This window comes from Aethalodelphis obliquidens, unplaced genomic scaffold (genome assembly GCF_003676395.1).
Source record: "Aethalodelphis obliquidens isolate GAN/ISIS:26980383/991018 unplaced genomic scaffold, ASM367639v1 scaffold2, whole genome shotgun sequence".
NCBI lineage: Eukaryota > Metazoa > Chordata > Mammalia > Artiodactyla > Delphinidae > Aethalodelphis > Aethalodelphis obliquidens.
In genome coordinates, this window is record NW_020837946.1 from 21,834,553 (window position 1) to 21,849,279 (window position 14,727).

Genomic DNA, 14,727 nt, shown 5'->3' on the forward strand with positions numbered 1-14,727 from the left:
TCCCAAGATAAAACAAATAGTTTTTATGTTATTTTTTTCTTCTAAAGGCTTTCTTGATCACTCCCTTTCCCACGTAGTTTAATTCTTTCTTCTCTGATCCTGGAGCTTACTTTAATTTTAACACCTTTAACATTATACTGCATTAATTTCTTTGTAAAACTGTCTACCTCATTACATTTGATAGACAGGGACTATGTTTTATTTTTCTGTCTTTACCTGAATGCCTAATAAAATAACTAGTAAACAATAGGCATTAACAATCGAGCTTAAAAGATGGGGCTCTACGACCCTCTATGCTTAATCTTTGTCATCTCAAATTCATAGACACCATCACTCATTCACAGAGATCTTGGCACCAGGCTTACAGTCTTTCTACCTCAACTCCTATGATTATCTTGGTGACATCAATATCCCCATCAATGACCCATTCAATGTCCTGGTCTTTGAGGTCCTTGACTCTAAGTATAAAAAAGATATCTTGGGCTTCCCTGGTGGCTCAGTGGTTAAGAATCCGCCTGCCAATGCAGGGGACACAGGTTTGACCCCGGTCCAGGAAGATCCCACATGCCATGGAGCAACTAAGCCTGTGTGCCACAACTACTGAGCCTGTGAGCTACTGAGCCCCCTTGCCACAGCTACTGAAGCCTGTGCACCTAGGGGCCATGTTCTGCAACAAGAGAAGCCACAACGAGAAGCCTGCACACTGCAAGAAAGAGTAGCCCCCCGCTCGCTGCAACTAGAGAAAGCCTTCATGCAGCAACGAAGACCCAATGCAGCCAAAAATAAAAATAAATTTAAAAAAAGATATTTTAAAAACTCTAAATCAATACTAATTTTGTGGGCAAAATTTTCTGGGTAAAATTCCTTGGAATTTTCCTGGATTAACTCCTAACAAGATATTATTAAAACTGGTATTCCAACGTGAATTCTACTTACTAATGGCATTGGAGCCAAGTGAAAAATATTCTTAGGTGAATCATAGCTTACTGCCCAAATCAGCACAGACCTGACAATCTCTGCCTTTTGAATTGGATTGTTTAGCCCATTCACATTTAATGTTATTATTGATATGTTTGAATTTATGTCTGCCATTTTGATATTTGTTTTCTATGTCTCATGTCTTGTTTTGTTCCTCTGCTCTTTCATTACTGTGTTCTTTTGGATTAAGTGGATATTTTCTAATGTACAATTTTAATTCCTTTATTGACTTTTAGTTATATTTTAAAGTCATTTTCCTCAGTGCTTGCTCTAGGGATTATGACGCACCTCTTAATTTATCAGAAATTACTTCAGATTTATACTAAGTTAATTCCAATGAGATATAGAAGACTTGCTCCATTATAGTTCCTTTTCTTGTTACAAATCCAACAATGCAGTGTAATAATCATGGTTTTATGTAATCATATGACGTTTGAAGAAATTAAGAAAAAATATATTTACCAAGTTTTTATGTTAACAATCTTATTAGCCATTTCCAGTACTTTTATTTCTTTTTGTGGATTTGAGTCACTGTCTGATTTCACTTCCTTTCCTCACTATAGCTTCCTTCGTCCTCACTTCTTTGTCTTGTTATTGTTAAATATACTATATCTTTATATGCTATCAGCCCCCAAATTCAATTTTTTAGGAATTATTTTATGCTATTTAAAAAAAAATCAATTAGGAGAAGACAAATTAAATTATACTATCTTTTGTAGTTACTACATAATTGCTTTTACTGGTACTCTTTGTTTTTTCATGTGCATTCGGATTACACTCTGATGTTACTTCCTTTCTGTCTAAAGAAATTCATTTCGTATTTTTAGCAAGGCGGGTCTGCTAGCAGCAAATTTTTTCAGTCTGTTTATCTGGGAATATCTTTCTTTCTGTCTTCATTTTCAGATGGTAGGTTTCCTACATGTAGGATTCTTGCTTGGCAACTTTTTTTTTTCTTTAAGTACTTTGAATATGTCCTAACTGTCCTCTGGTCCCCCTTGTTTTTGATAAATCAACTACTAATCCTATTGGAATTCTCTTGTACATGATGAATCATTTTCTTTTGCTGCCTTTAAGATTTTTCTCATTGTCTTTGGATTTTAACATTTGACTATGATATGCCTAGCTGTGGATGCCTTTGGTTTTACCCTACTTAGAGTTCATGTGTAAATTAACGTTTTCATCAAATTTGGGAAGTTTTCAGACATTATTTCTTCAGATATTTATTTCTGTACCCATCTCTCTCTCCCCTTCCTCTAGTATGTCCATTATACACATGTTGGCATGTATAATGGTGCCCCATATTTTCTAAGGTTCTGTTTATTTTTTTCATTCTCTTTTCTTTCTGTTCTTCAGATTGTATAATCTGTATGGATCTATCTTTAAGTGCACTCATTGTTTCTCTGCCAGCTCTTATCTACTGTTGAATGCCTCTAGTGAATATATCATTTCCATTATTGTATTTTTCAACTCTAGAATTTTCATTTCATTCTTTTTAAAATAATTTCTATCTTTTTATTAATATTATTATTTCAATGAATTTTCATCATACTTTAATTCTTTAAACATGATTTCTTTTAGTTCTTTGAACATATTTACAATAACTACTTTAAAGTTTTGCCTGCTATCCCAAATTTGGGCTTCCTCAAAGGTAATTTCTGTTGTCTGTTTTGTTTTGTTTTTTAAACTAGGACACTTTTGTGAGTGAAAGTCATTGTTATTTAATAAATACATTGGGGCAAAATGAATAAACTCTCATGGTCCTGGTAAAACTGGGATGTAAGGTTACACTTAAAATGCAATGTGACACTTGATAAACTTGACAAATTGAGATTACCAATATTTCCTTCTGGATTTCTATATCCAGAAATGATGTATTTCTGAGACACATAAATCTTTGTTCAGAAAGGAATATATAAGTTTAGGAACTTGACTTGATATAGATAAATACCTTGATACTTTCTATTGGGGAAAATCCTAAAAGTCAAAAATTAGAAAGTGTGCTTACAGTTACTGCGTGTGGCACATCCTTGGTTTCCTACTCAAAATTTCACTTCCCCCTACTTCTTATTGGCAGAACCTCAATTTTATTCCAGTTTACCTCTTTAAGAAGATCATATACTTATGGAAGGAGCTTTTAATTATAATCACATTTCCCTTGGCAGTGATGGGTTTATGGGTGCATATATGATCAATTTTGGGGATAATAAGACATGCAGAAGATCTATTGGAGGGTCTTTTTAAAAATCTCTTAGAGGCTCAAGGAAGACGTAACCCCTTTTCTTCTGTGGGATACGACTCTTAGAGCATGGCAACAACCTTTTAACTACCTCTTTTAACTATAAGATCTACCTTGAGGCCAAAGAAAGATGAGAGTAGTCTGCGCTTTTGATGCCATCATGACGCCTCTGAATTAAGCAAATCTTGAGCCACTCCCACATTCAAACTTCTTATTGAGTAAGTCAATGTCTTTTTTTTTTAAGCCAGTTGATTTCAAGTCTTCTATACAAGTATTTTAAAATGTTCTAAGAGATTTTTAAAAATTAAAAATTTGTTTCAGAAAGAGACTAGCAAAGGATAGGACTCATTCACACTTAACACAGTGTGTGGTTGACTTGAACTGTCTCATCCTGGTCTGTCCAATATGGTAGCCACTAGCTACATATGACTATTGAGCACTTGAAATGTGCCTAGTCTGAACTAAGAGGTCTGTAAGTGTAAAATAAACACCATCATTTGAAGACTTAGAACAAAAATAATAAGACATATAAAATATGTCTAATAATTTTAATAGATTACATGTTTAAATGACAATATTTAGGACATATTGGGTTAAATAAAATATATTATTTAAATTAATTTTACTTTTTTTCCTTTTTACTTTATTTTCAGGATATTTTTTGATGTGGACCATTTTTAAACTCTTTATTGAATTCGTTAAAATATTGCTTCTGTATTATGTTTTGGTTTTTTGGCCACGAGGCATATGGGATCTTAGCTCCCCCACCAGGGATGGAACCCACGCCTCCTGCATTGGAAGGCAAAGTCTTAACCACTGGACCACCAGGGAAGTCCCTCTTTTTCCTGTTTTTAATGTGACTATTAGAAAATTGAAAACAACTTATGTAGTTTCCATTATATTTCTACTGAACAGCACTGATCTAGACAAAATCAAAGAATTGTCACATCACTTGCCAATTGGGGTAAGGTACAGAATTCCTTGACATGCATTATACTTGAAGCTTTATATACAATTTATATAGCAACATTCAAACATAAATTGCAAATTTTAGGAATTATCTGAAATTAGAAATGTGGTATACTTGATTTTGTCAGAATTCTTAGAATTTCCAGAGACTTAGGATTGATTATAGAAAATCTAGTCTACCTAAATTCAGGATTTAGGTACCATATCTTTCAGATGTATTCTTCATATCTTCCTCCTGTCTCTGAGATATTAAATAATGTTCAGGGAAAATGTATGTTGTATTACTTCAATTCTCTAGATCAGAAATCTAAGTTCCTCTGAGTCTAAAATCCTAGATTTTGAGTTCTGTGATAAGGAATGTGTCTAACAACAGAAAAAGCTAAATTAAAATTTGACTTTAAAAACCTAGTCTTCATTAGAAAAAAATAGAAATAGAACACAGCTTGATAGAGACTCTCCTTATGTTCCTATAGGACTTAAAGGAAGTGCCTTTTTTTCTCATGCTGAAAAGTGATCATCATGTGAAAGTGTTGTTTCCTTTCAGGGTTGCTTGCCAACATGCCAGTTTTTAAATTTGGAAATAAAATAGTTGAATATATGTTACTGAACACAAGTTTGTGTGTCTGATGCACAGTGAGGCCAAACAAACTGAAATGTTGGAGTTTGGAGCACAGAAAGGTTTATTGCAGGGCCAAGCAAGGAAAACGTATGGCTCATGCTCAAAAACCCCGAACTCGGGGCTTCCCTAGTGGTGCAGTGGTTGAGAGTCCGCCTGCCGATGCAGGGGACACAGGTTTGTGTCCCGGTCTGGGAAGATCCCACATGCCACGGAGCGGCTGGGCCCGTGAGCAATGGCTGCTGAGCCTGCGCGTCCGGAGCCTGTGCTCCGCAACGGGAGAGGCCACCACAGTGAGAGGCCCACGTACCGCAAAAAAAAAAAAAAAAAAAAAGACACAGGCTTGCTGAATGGATACAAAAACAAGACCCATATATATGCTGTCTACAAGAGAACCACATTAGACCTAGGGACACATACAGACTGAAAGTGAGGGGATGGAAAAAGACATTCCATGCAAATGGAAATCAAAAGAAAGATGGAGTAGCAATACTCATATAAGATAAAATAGATTTTAAAATAAAGAATGTTACAAGAGACAAGGAAGGACACTACATAATGATCAAGGGATCAATCCAAGAAGAAGATATAACAATTATAAATATATATGCACCCTACATGGAGCACCCCAATACATAAGGCAACTGCTAACAGCTATAAAACAGGAAATCAACAGTAACACAATAATAGTGGGGGAGTTTTAACACCTCACTTACACCAATGGACAGATCATCCAAAATGAAAATAAATAAGGAAACAGAAGCTTTAAATGACATAATAGACCAGGTAGATTTAATTGATATTTATAGGTTATTCATTCTATCCAAAAACAGCAGATTACACATTCTTCTCAAGTGTGCATGGAACATTCTCCAGGATAGATCACATCTTGGGTCACAAATCAAGCCTCAGTAATTTGAATAAAATTGAAATCATATCAAGCATCTTTTCTGACCACAACGCTATGAGATTACAAATGAATTATATGGAAAAAAATCTAAAAAACACAAACACATGGAGGCTAAACAACACGTTACTAAATAACCAAGAGATCACTGAAGAAATCAAAGAGGAAATCAAAAAATACCTAGAGACAAATGACAAAGAAAACACAAGGATCCAAAACCTATGGGATGCAGCAAAAGCAGTTCTAAGAGGGAAGTTTATAGCTATACAAGCCTACCTCAAGAAACAAGAAAAATCTCAAATAAACAATCTAAACTTACACCTAAAGGAACTAGAGAAAGAAGAACAAACAAAACCCAAAGTTAGCAGAGGGAAAGAAATCATAAAGATCAGCGCAGAAATAAATGAAATAGAAACAAAGAAAACAATAGCAAAGATCAATAAAACTAAAACCTGGTTCTTTGAGAAGATAAACAAAATTGATAAACCATTAGCCAGACTCATCAAGAAAAAGAGGGAGAGGACTCAAATCAATAAAATTAGAAATGAAAAAGGAGAAGTTACAACAGACACCGCAGAAATACAAAGCATCCTAAGAGACTACTACAAGCAACTCTATGCCAATAAAATGGACAACCTGGAAGAAATGGACAAATTCTTAGAAAGGTATAACCTTCCAAGACTGAACCAGGAAGAAATAGAAAATATGAACCCACCAATCACAAGTAATGAAATTGAAACTGTGATTAAAAATCTTCCAACACAAAAACGTCCAGGACCAGATGGCTTCACAGCTGAATTCTTTAAAACATTTAGAGAAGAGCTAACACCCATACTTCTCAAATTCTTCCAAAAAATTGCAGAGGAAGGAACACTCCAAAACTCATTCTATGAGGCCACCATCACCCTGATACCAAAACCAAAGATGTCACAAAGAGAGAAAACTGCAGGCCAATATCACTGATGAACATAGATGCAAAAATCCTCAACAAAATACTAGCAAAGAGAATCCAACAACACATTAAAAGGATCATACACCATGATCAAGTGGGATTTATCCCAGGGATGCAAGGATTCTTCAATATATGCAAATCAATCAATGTGCTACACCATATTAACAAACTGAAGAATAAAAACCATATGATCATCTCAATAGATGCAGAAAAACCTTCTGACAAAATTCAACACATATTTATGATAAAAACTCTCCAGAAAGTGGGCATAGAGGGAACCTACCTCAACATAATAAAGGGCATATACGACAAACCCACAGCAAACATCATTCTCAATGGTGAAAAACTGAAAGCATTTCCTCTAAGATCAGGAACAAGACAAGGATGTCCAATCTCACCACTATTATTCAACATAGTTTTGAAAGTCCTAGCCACGGCAATCACAAAAGAAAAAGAAATAAAAGGAATACAAATTGGAAAAGAAGAAGTAAAACTGTCACTGTTGCAGATGATGTGATACTATACATAGAGAATGCTAAAGATGCCACCAGAAAACTACTAGAGCTAATCAATGAATGTGGTAAAGTGGCAGGATACACAATTAATGCACAGAAATCTCTTGCAGTCCTACACACTAATGATGAAAAATCTGAAAGAGAAATTAAGGAAACACTCCCATTTACCACTGCAACAAAAAGAATAAAATACTTAGGAATAAACCTACCTAGGGAGACAAAAGACCTGTATGCAGAAAACTATAAGACACTGATGAAAAAAATTAAAGATGATACCAACAGATGGAGAGATGTACTATGTTCTTGGATTGGAAGAATCAATATTGTGAAAATGACTATACTACCCAAAGCAATCTACAGATTCAATGCAATCCCTATCAAATTAACAATGGCATTTTTTATGGAACTAGAACAAATCATTTTAAAATTTGTATGGAGACACAAAAGACCCCGAATAGCCAAAGCAGTCTTGAGGGAAAATAACAGAGCGGAAGGAATCAGACTCTCTGACTTCAGACTATACTACAAATCTACAGTAATCAAGACAATATGGCACTGGCACAAAAACAGAAACATAGATCAATGGAACAAGATAGAAAGCCCAGACATAAACCCATGCACCTATGGTCACCTAATCTATGGCAAAGGAGGCAAGGATATACAATGGAGAAAAGACAGTCTCTTCAATAAGTGGTGCTAGGAAAACAGCTACATGTAAAAGAATGAAACTAGAACACTCCCTAACACCATATACAAAAATAAACTCAAAATGCATTTGACCGGACACTATAAAACTCTTAAAGGAAACGATAGGAAGAACACTCTTTGACATAAATCACAGCAAGATCTTTTTTGATCCACCTCCTAGAGTAATGGAAATAAAAACAAAAATAAACAAATGGGACCTAATGAAACTTCAAAGTTTTTGCACAGCAAAGGAAACCCTAAACAAGATGAAAAGACAACCCTCAGAATGGGAGAAAATATTTGCAAATGAGTCAACGGACAAAGGATTAATCTACGAAATATATAAACAGCTCATGCAGCTCAATAATAAAGAAACAAACAACCCAATCCAAAAATGGGCAGAAGACCTAAATAGACATTTCTCCAAAGAAGACATACAGATGGACAAGAAGCACATTAAAAGCTGCTCAATGTCACTAATTATTAGAGAAATGCAAGTCAAAACTACAATGAGGTATCACCTCACACCAGTTAGAATGGGCATCATCAGAAAATCTACGAACAACAAATGCTGGAGAGGGTGTGGAGAAAAAGGAACCCTCTTGTACTGTTGGTGGGAATGCAAATTGATACAGCCACTATGGAGAACAGTATGGAGGTTCCTTAAAAAACTAAAAATAGAATTACCATATGATCCAGCAATCCCACTTCTGGGCATATAGCCAGAGAAAACCATAATTCAAAAAGACACATGCACCCCAATGTTCATTGCAGCACTGTTTACAATAGCCAGGTCATGGAAGCAACCTACATGCCGATCGACAGACGAATGCATAAAGAAGATGTGGTACATATATACAATGGAATATTACTCAGCCATAAAAAGGAACAAAATTGAGTCATTTGTTGAGACGTGGATGGATCTAGAGACTGTCATACAGAGTGAAGTAAGTCAGAAAGAGAAAAAGAAATATAGTACGTTAACCCATGTGTATGGAACCTAGAAAAATGGTACAGATGAACCGGTTTGCAGGGCAGAAGTTGAGACACAGATGTATAGAACAAACATATGGACACCAAGGGGGGAAAGTCGCGTGGGGGTGGGGATGGTGGTGTGCTGAATTGCGATTGGGATTGACATGTGCACACTGATGTGTTTAAAATTGATGACTAATAAGAACCTGCTGTATAAAAAAATAAATAAAATAAAATTCAAAAATTAAAAAAAAAAACAGTAGAGAAAAGACTCCATGTGCTCAATTATAAGGTGAAACACAATTGTCATCTGTCTCCTTTCCCCACCAAAGCATCTAGTTTAGGATTAAGATTAAATATCAGACCCAAGAGATCCAACAGTGCCTCTATTTATTATTGAATCTGAATGTCAAAAGAACTTCCAAGCAGAAGAGTTACTTCAGCATAGCATCAATATAATTTATTTTCACTTTTTTGTCATTAAATATTAAGGGATGTCAACTGTAAATTAATATAATTTTTAAGTTTGTTTTGCTTAATCCAAACATAATCTACTTGGGCTCTTTGATAGCAAGTTTTCGATAAGCATTTAGGAACGTATCTCCTTTATTTGTTTTTTGGATGGATATAATAGCAGGAGAGCAGAGGGCAAGGACTAGGTCCTTGAAGCAACATAATAAAGAATAAGTATGATTTTTGTCTTCAGAAAAAATTTTTAACTTGTTTTGGCCAAAAATGAAAGGAATCTAGAAAAAGCTATGTTTAAATAAAATGATCAGTTTTCATTTTGAAGGATAATGCAAACTAGAAAGGGGCCAGAAGACCTACGGTTAACAGAGCACAAATGTAAGTGGACAAAGTACTCATGGTGCAAATTCATTTACAGGCTTCCTCCTTCCCACTAAAAATTCATGTTTGCTAAAATGTTAAGGACAAGGAGATGGGAATGGATAAAAGGAGGGCATTTAAGACATTTAAGCTTAACAAGCGCAGAGAAATGGAGAAATCTAAGAAAGTGCAATCACAGAAGAATAATTAAAACATTCTCTGCTCAGATTATTTTCTACATAATATTTATGCAATGAGTTCACGCAGTTCTACACAGAATATTAAGCATATCAAAAGAAAAGCATCACCTCAAAGAGTAATGAAAGCAAAGATGATTTATTTCTAGAACAGTGCTCTCAGGAGAACATGCCACCACTAGTGAGCAGCAAAGGTTGTTCCCTGGGACATCAACATCAACTTGCAATCTCAAAGTCAAAGATAATCAACTATATTTGCATAATGTTTTCAGGTTTAAAAAGTGCTCCTATAGCTCATTTTCCTTATAACACAATGAGGGGCATTCTATTCTTATCCCCATTTTTCAGATGCAGAATGTGAAGGCCTCGAGGTCAGAAGCTCAAGGTCATGGTGCTAGAAAGTGATAGAGTTGAAACTATGTTTTCTACTCTAAAGTCTGTGCTTGGGCTAATACTACAGAGAGTTAATGATAAAAGACACCCTCCTGGGAGCATGAATTATAGCCAAAAAGGAGCAACCACTGAATTTTTCAGGTGTACCATTGATTTTATATCAGTTTTTTTTTTTTTTTTTTTGCTGTTAGGTAGGAGGAGAGGTATAACGCTCCACATTAATTTTAAGTTGCATTCCAATTTTAGAAAATTAAAATAAAGTGTGTCATAAACTTATGTTTGTGTGTGTGCATGTGTGCACATGTATGTTGATAACCTCTTAAAGCAAGTGGTACAGCACATGAAAAAATGCTCAATATCACTAATTATTAGAGAAATGCAAATCAAAACTACAGTGAGGTATCACCTCACAGCAGTCAGAATGGCTAGCATCCAAAAATCTACAAATAATAAATGCTGGAGAGGGTGTGGAGAAAAGGGAACCCTCCTACACTGTTGGTGGAAATGTAAATTGGTACAGCCACTATGGAGAACAGTATGGAGATTCCTTAAAAAACTAAAAACAGAGCTACCATATGATCCAGCAATCCCACTCCTGGGCATATACCCAGAGGAAATCATAATTCAAAAAGATACATGCACCGCAATGTTCATTGCAGCACTATTTATAATAGCCAGGACATGGAAGCAACCTAAATGTCCGTCAGCATAGAAATGGATAAAGAAAATGTGGTACATATATACCATAGAATATTACTCAGCCGTAAAAAAGAACGAAATAGGGACTTCCCTGGTGGCGCAGTGGTTAAGAATCCGCCTGCCGGTACAAGGGGCCATGGGTTCGATTCTTGGCCAGGGAAGATCCCACATGCCGTGGAGCAACTAAGCCTGTGTACCACAACTACTGAGCCTGCACTCTAGAGCCCACATGCCACAAATACTGAGCCCACGTGCTGCAACTACTGAAGCCTGTGTGCCTAGAGTCTGTGGTCTGAAACAAGAGAAGCCACTGCAATGAGAAGCCTGTGCAATACAAGAAAGAGTAGCTCCCACTCACCGCAGGTAGAGAAAGCCCGTGAGCAGCAACGAAGACCCAATACAGCCAAAAATAAATAAATAAAATAAATAAATTTATTTAAAAAAAAAGAATGAAATAATGCCATTTGCAATAACATGGTTGGCCCTAGAGATTGTCATGTTGAGTGAAGTAAGTCAGACAAAGACAAATATGATATGATACCCCTTATACGCGGAATCCAAAAAAAAATGATACAAATGAACTTATTTACAAAACAGAAATAGGGTCACAGGTGTAGAAAACAAACTTATGGTTACCAAGGAGGAGAGGGGGGAGGGATAAATTGGGATTAACATATACACACTACCATAAATAAAATAGATAACTAAGAAGGACCTACCGTAAAGCACAGGGAATTCTACTCAGTGTTCTGTAATGGCCTATATGAGAAAAGAATATAGAAAAAGAGTGGATATATGTATATGTATAACTGATTCACTTTGCTGTACAGCAGAAACTAACACAACATTGTAAATCAACTATACTCTAATAAAAATTAATTAAAAAAATAAAGTGGTACAATGAGTCTGTACTCTTCTTATTCTTGGTCATGTCTTCCTAATTCTCTCTCCTCTTGTTTCATACAAAAGTGTGTTAATACTGTATGTCATTGCTATAGGGCTAGTTCTCACTGAAATTTCAAAGTGATGCATACCAGATGATTCCTGACTCATTAGCAAAGTTAGAGAAGGATCCTAAGGTTTCCTTCCCTTCTCAAAAGCATTGACTCCTTTAAAAAAAAAAAAAAGCAACGCCCAATTTCAGGCGGGGTAGTAGTAGTGGTTGGTGTCAAAAGAGAAAATATTTTGCTTAAGTGGAATTTGCAGCACGGTTCATTAACACTGCGGGAGTGGATGTATTCTCCACCCTTATTTTGCATTCTTAAGAAGGCCCACCTCTTTCTTGCCTTACATGTATTTCCGTCTGCCAACGTTGACCAGACAATTTTCAGTATGCAGCAAATATGGCTGCTTTGTCACCAGGATTTTTGAAAGATTGAGAGGCCGTGGGCTAATATTGAAATGAAGGAACTGGATTAGATCATTTGACAGGTTCATTGATGCGACAAACATGTAAAGAATACCTACTATGTGCCGTACTAGATTGCTACTGGGAGCATTAAGGTAAGGAAATAGTTTTCAGACAAAACAAACAAAAATCCAAAACTTTCCAGCGACACATGGTAAGATCCAGACAGTACCAACATCAAACGCAAAATGGGCGTCAGCGGCTCCGCAGAAAATCCTTTCTCCCAGCTTCCTTATGTAAGGAAATACCTTTGACCCTTGAACAACTCGGGTTTAAATTGCACGGGTCCACTTTCACCAAGACTTGTTGGCCCTCCATATTCTCCGGTTGGCATTCGCATCCGCAGATTCGAAACTTCCATCCACAGTGGGTTGAATCCGCGGATGCGAAACCCGTGAATAGAGAGACCGGCCTGTGGGCCCTGAACATGCGCAGATTTTGGTGCCCGGGCCTTCTGGAACCAATCCCCCGCCTTTACGCGAGGGTTGACTGTACTAGCAAAGCGCTGTTTTAACGAATAGTGCCTTATCCAGCCTCTCGACGATCCACAGCGTGTTGTGCCGAAAAACATGGGAACTGATCAGAGTGGGTTTGCAGTTGTCAGCCTCCCACGTAGTCCCAGAGGATGCCCACCACCCGCTCTCCTCACCTGTGTGGGGTCCCATCCCACACTAGCAGGGTTGGCCTGGCGACAGGACGCGGCAGAAGTGACGGGGCCGCTTCCATCCGGGACTGTCTGGCTTCTCCTCCCTCAGACGGCGAGCCGGCTGAGGCCGGCCCGTGCCGCGAGCGGCCCTGTGGAGAGGCCAGCGGCGAGGCGCTGAGCTGCGGCTCCTTCTCGGGCGGTGGCCGCGCCTTCGGGGGACTGCGGCCTCCGCGAGGGACCCTGATCCCCAGCCTCCGCCGGATGTGGACCCACAAATGGTAATGAACGTGCGTTGTTTGAAGCTGCTAAAAATTGGGGAGTAGTTTGTTAACACACTAACAGAGCGGAAATAACTTTCTAGGCCCCCAAGAGAGCCGCTCCTGCCCGGGTGCCACGTGAGCAAACAGAAACTTAAAAGGGTCACTTTCAGGTCCCTGTCAGTGCCCGGCTTCACCAGAAACGCAGTCTAGGCGGTCAGCCAGTCCCCTCGCGCGGGCCACCACTGGGCTCTGTTCTCGCGTCCTTGTTCCCACTCACCCCAAACCCGCTTGGCTCTGTGGCCCCAGCCAATCAGGTATTTTCTGTTCGTCTCTTTCTGGTTCTTTATTCTTTGTCCTAGAAAAGCGTCCTGCCTTCCACCCCATTTTTTTTTTTTTTTTTCCCGGTGCGTGGGCCTCTCACTGTTGCGGCCCCTCCCAATGCGGAGCACAGGCTCCGGACGCGCAGGCTCAGCGGCCATGGCTCACGGGCCCAGCCGCTCCACGGCATGTGGGATCTTCCCGGACCGGGGCACGAACCCGTGTCCCCTGCATCGGCAGGCGGACTCTCAATCACTGCGCCACCAGGGAAGCCCCTTCTACCCCATTTTGCAGTTCTCTGAGAGGAGACTGTCCGCCTCATGAAGTGTTAGATAAAGGTGTTGCTATCACCTCAGTTGTCTTCTTTAATCACTTCTTAACAGCTTTTGGCAACGAGGAATGAGATCCGAAGCTGACTGCTAACAGCCTATGGGACAGCGAGACACAAGCGAGGCGCCTGCTGTATACCCTTTGAGTTCTCTGCCCCTCTCATCCTTAACAGCTGTGGGTAAGTGACTCTCAAATTGGAGCTCCACTCCCTTGAGTGAAGTTCTACAACACAAACAACTCTCTATATATATCTCTCTCTCCCAGAAAGTTCCTGGGTTTCTAGAAAGACTCCAGGGTAGTAGTATTGGGAGCCCCCAAAAGTGGTAGCCATTAAGGGACTCAATAACGCCTCAAGGTAAGTCCACATTATAAACTGCTGGGGGACTTGGGAAAATAAATTAGGACAAGAAATTTGAACTGCTTTGAACATCAAAATCAAAATTTGGCAGAAAAGCATTGATTCCCAAAGCTTTTTTCCATCCCTGCACTTCCCCCCACCCCCAAGAATGCCTCACGTAGTCTTTACATCTCATCAGTGCATCTGTATCTGACCACTTGTGGTCAAACACCTTGAAGTTGCCCTGAATTTCTTTTTTTCTTCTCATACCCCACATCCAGTCTGTCAGTAAATCCCATCAACTCTATCTTCAAATGTGTACAGAATCTAACCACTTTTTACAACTACCTATCTGGCCAAGTTATTGTCATCTCCTTCCTGGATTATTGCAACATCCTTGTAACTGGTTTTCCCATTTTCTACCCTTCCCCCTGCAGCCTATTCTCAACAGTGTGACCAGGTGGAGAAATCCTTTC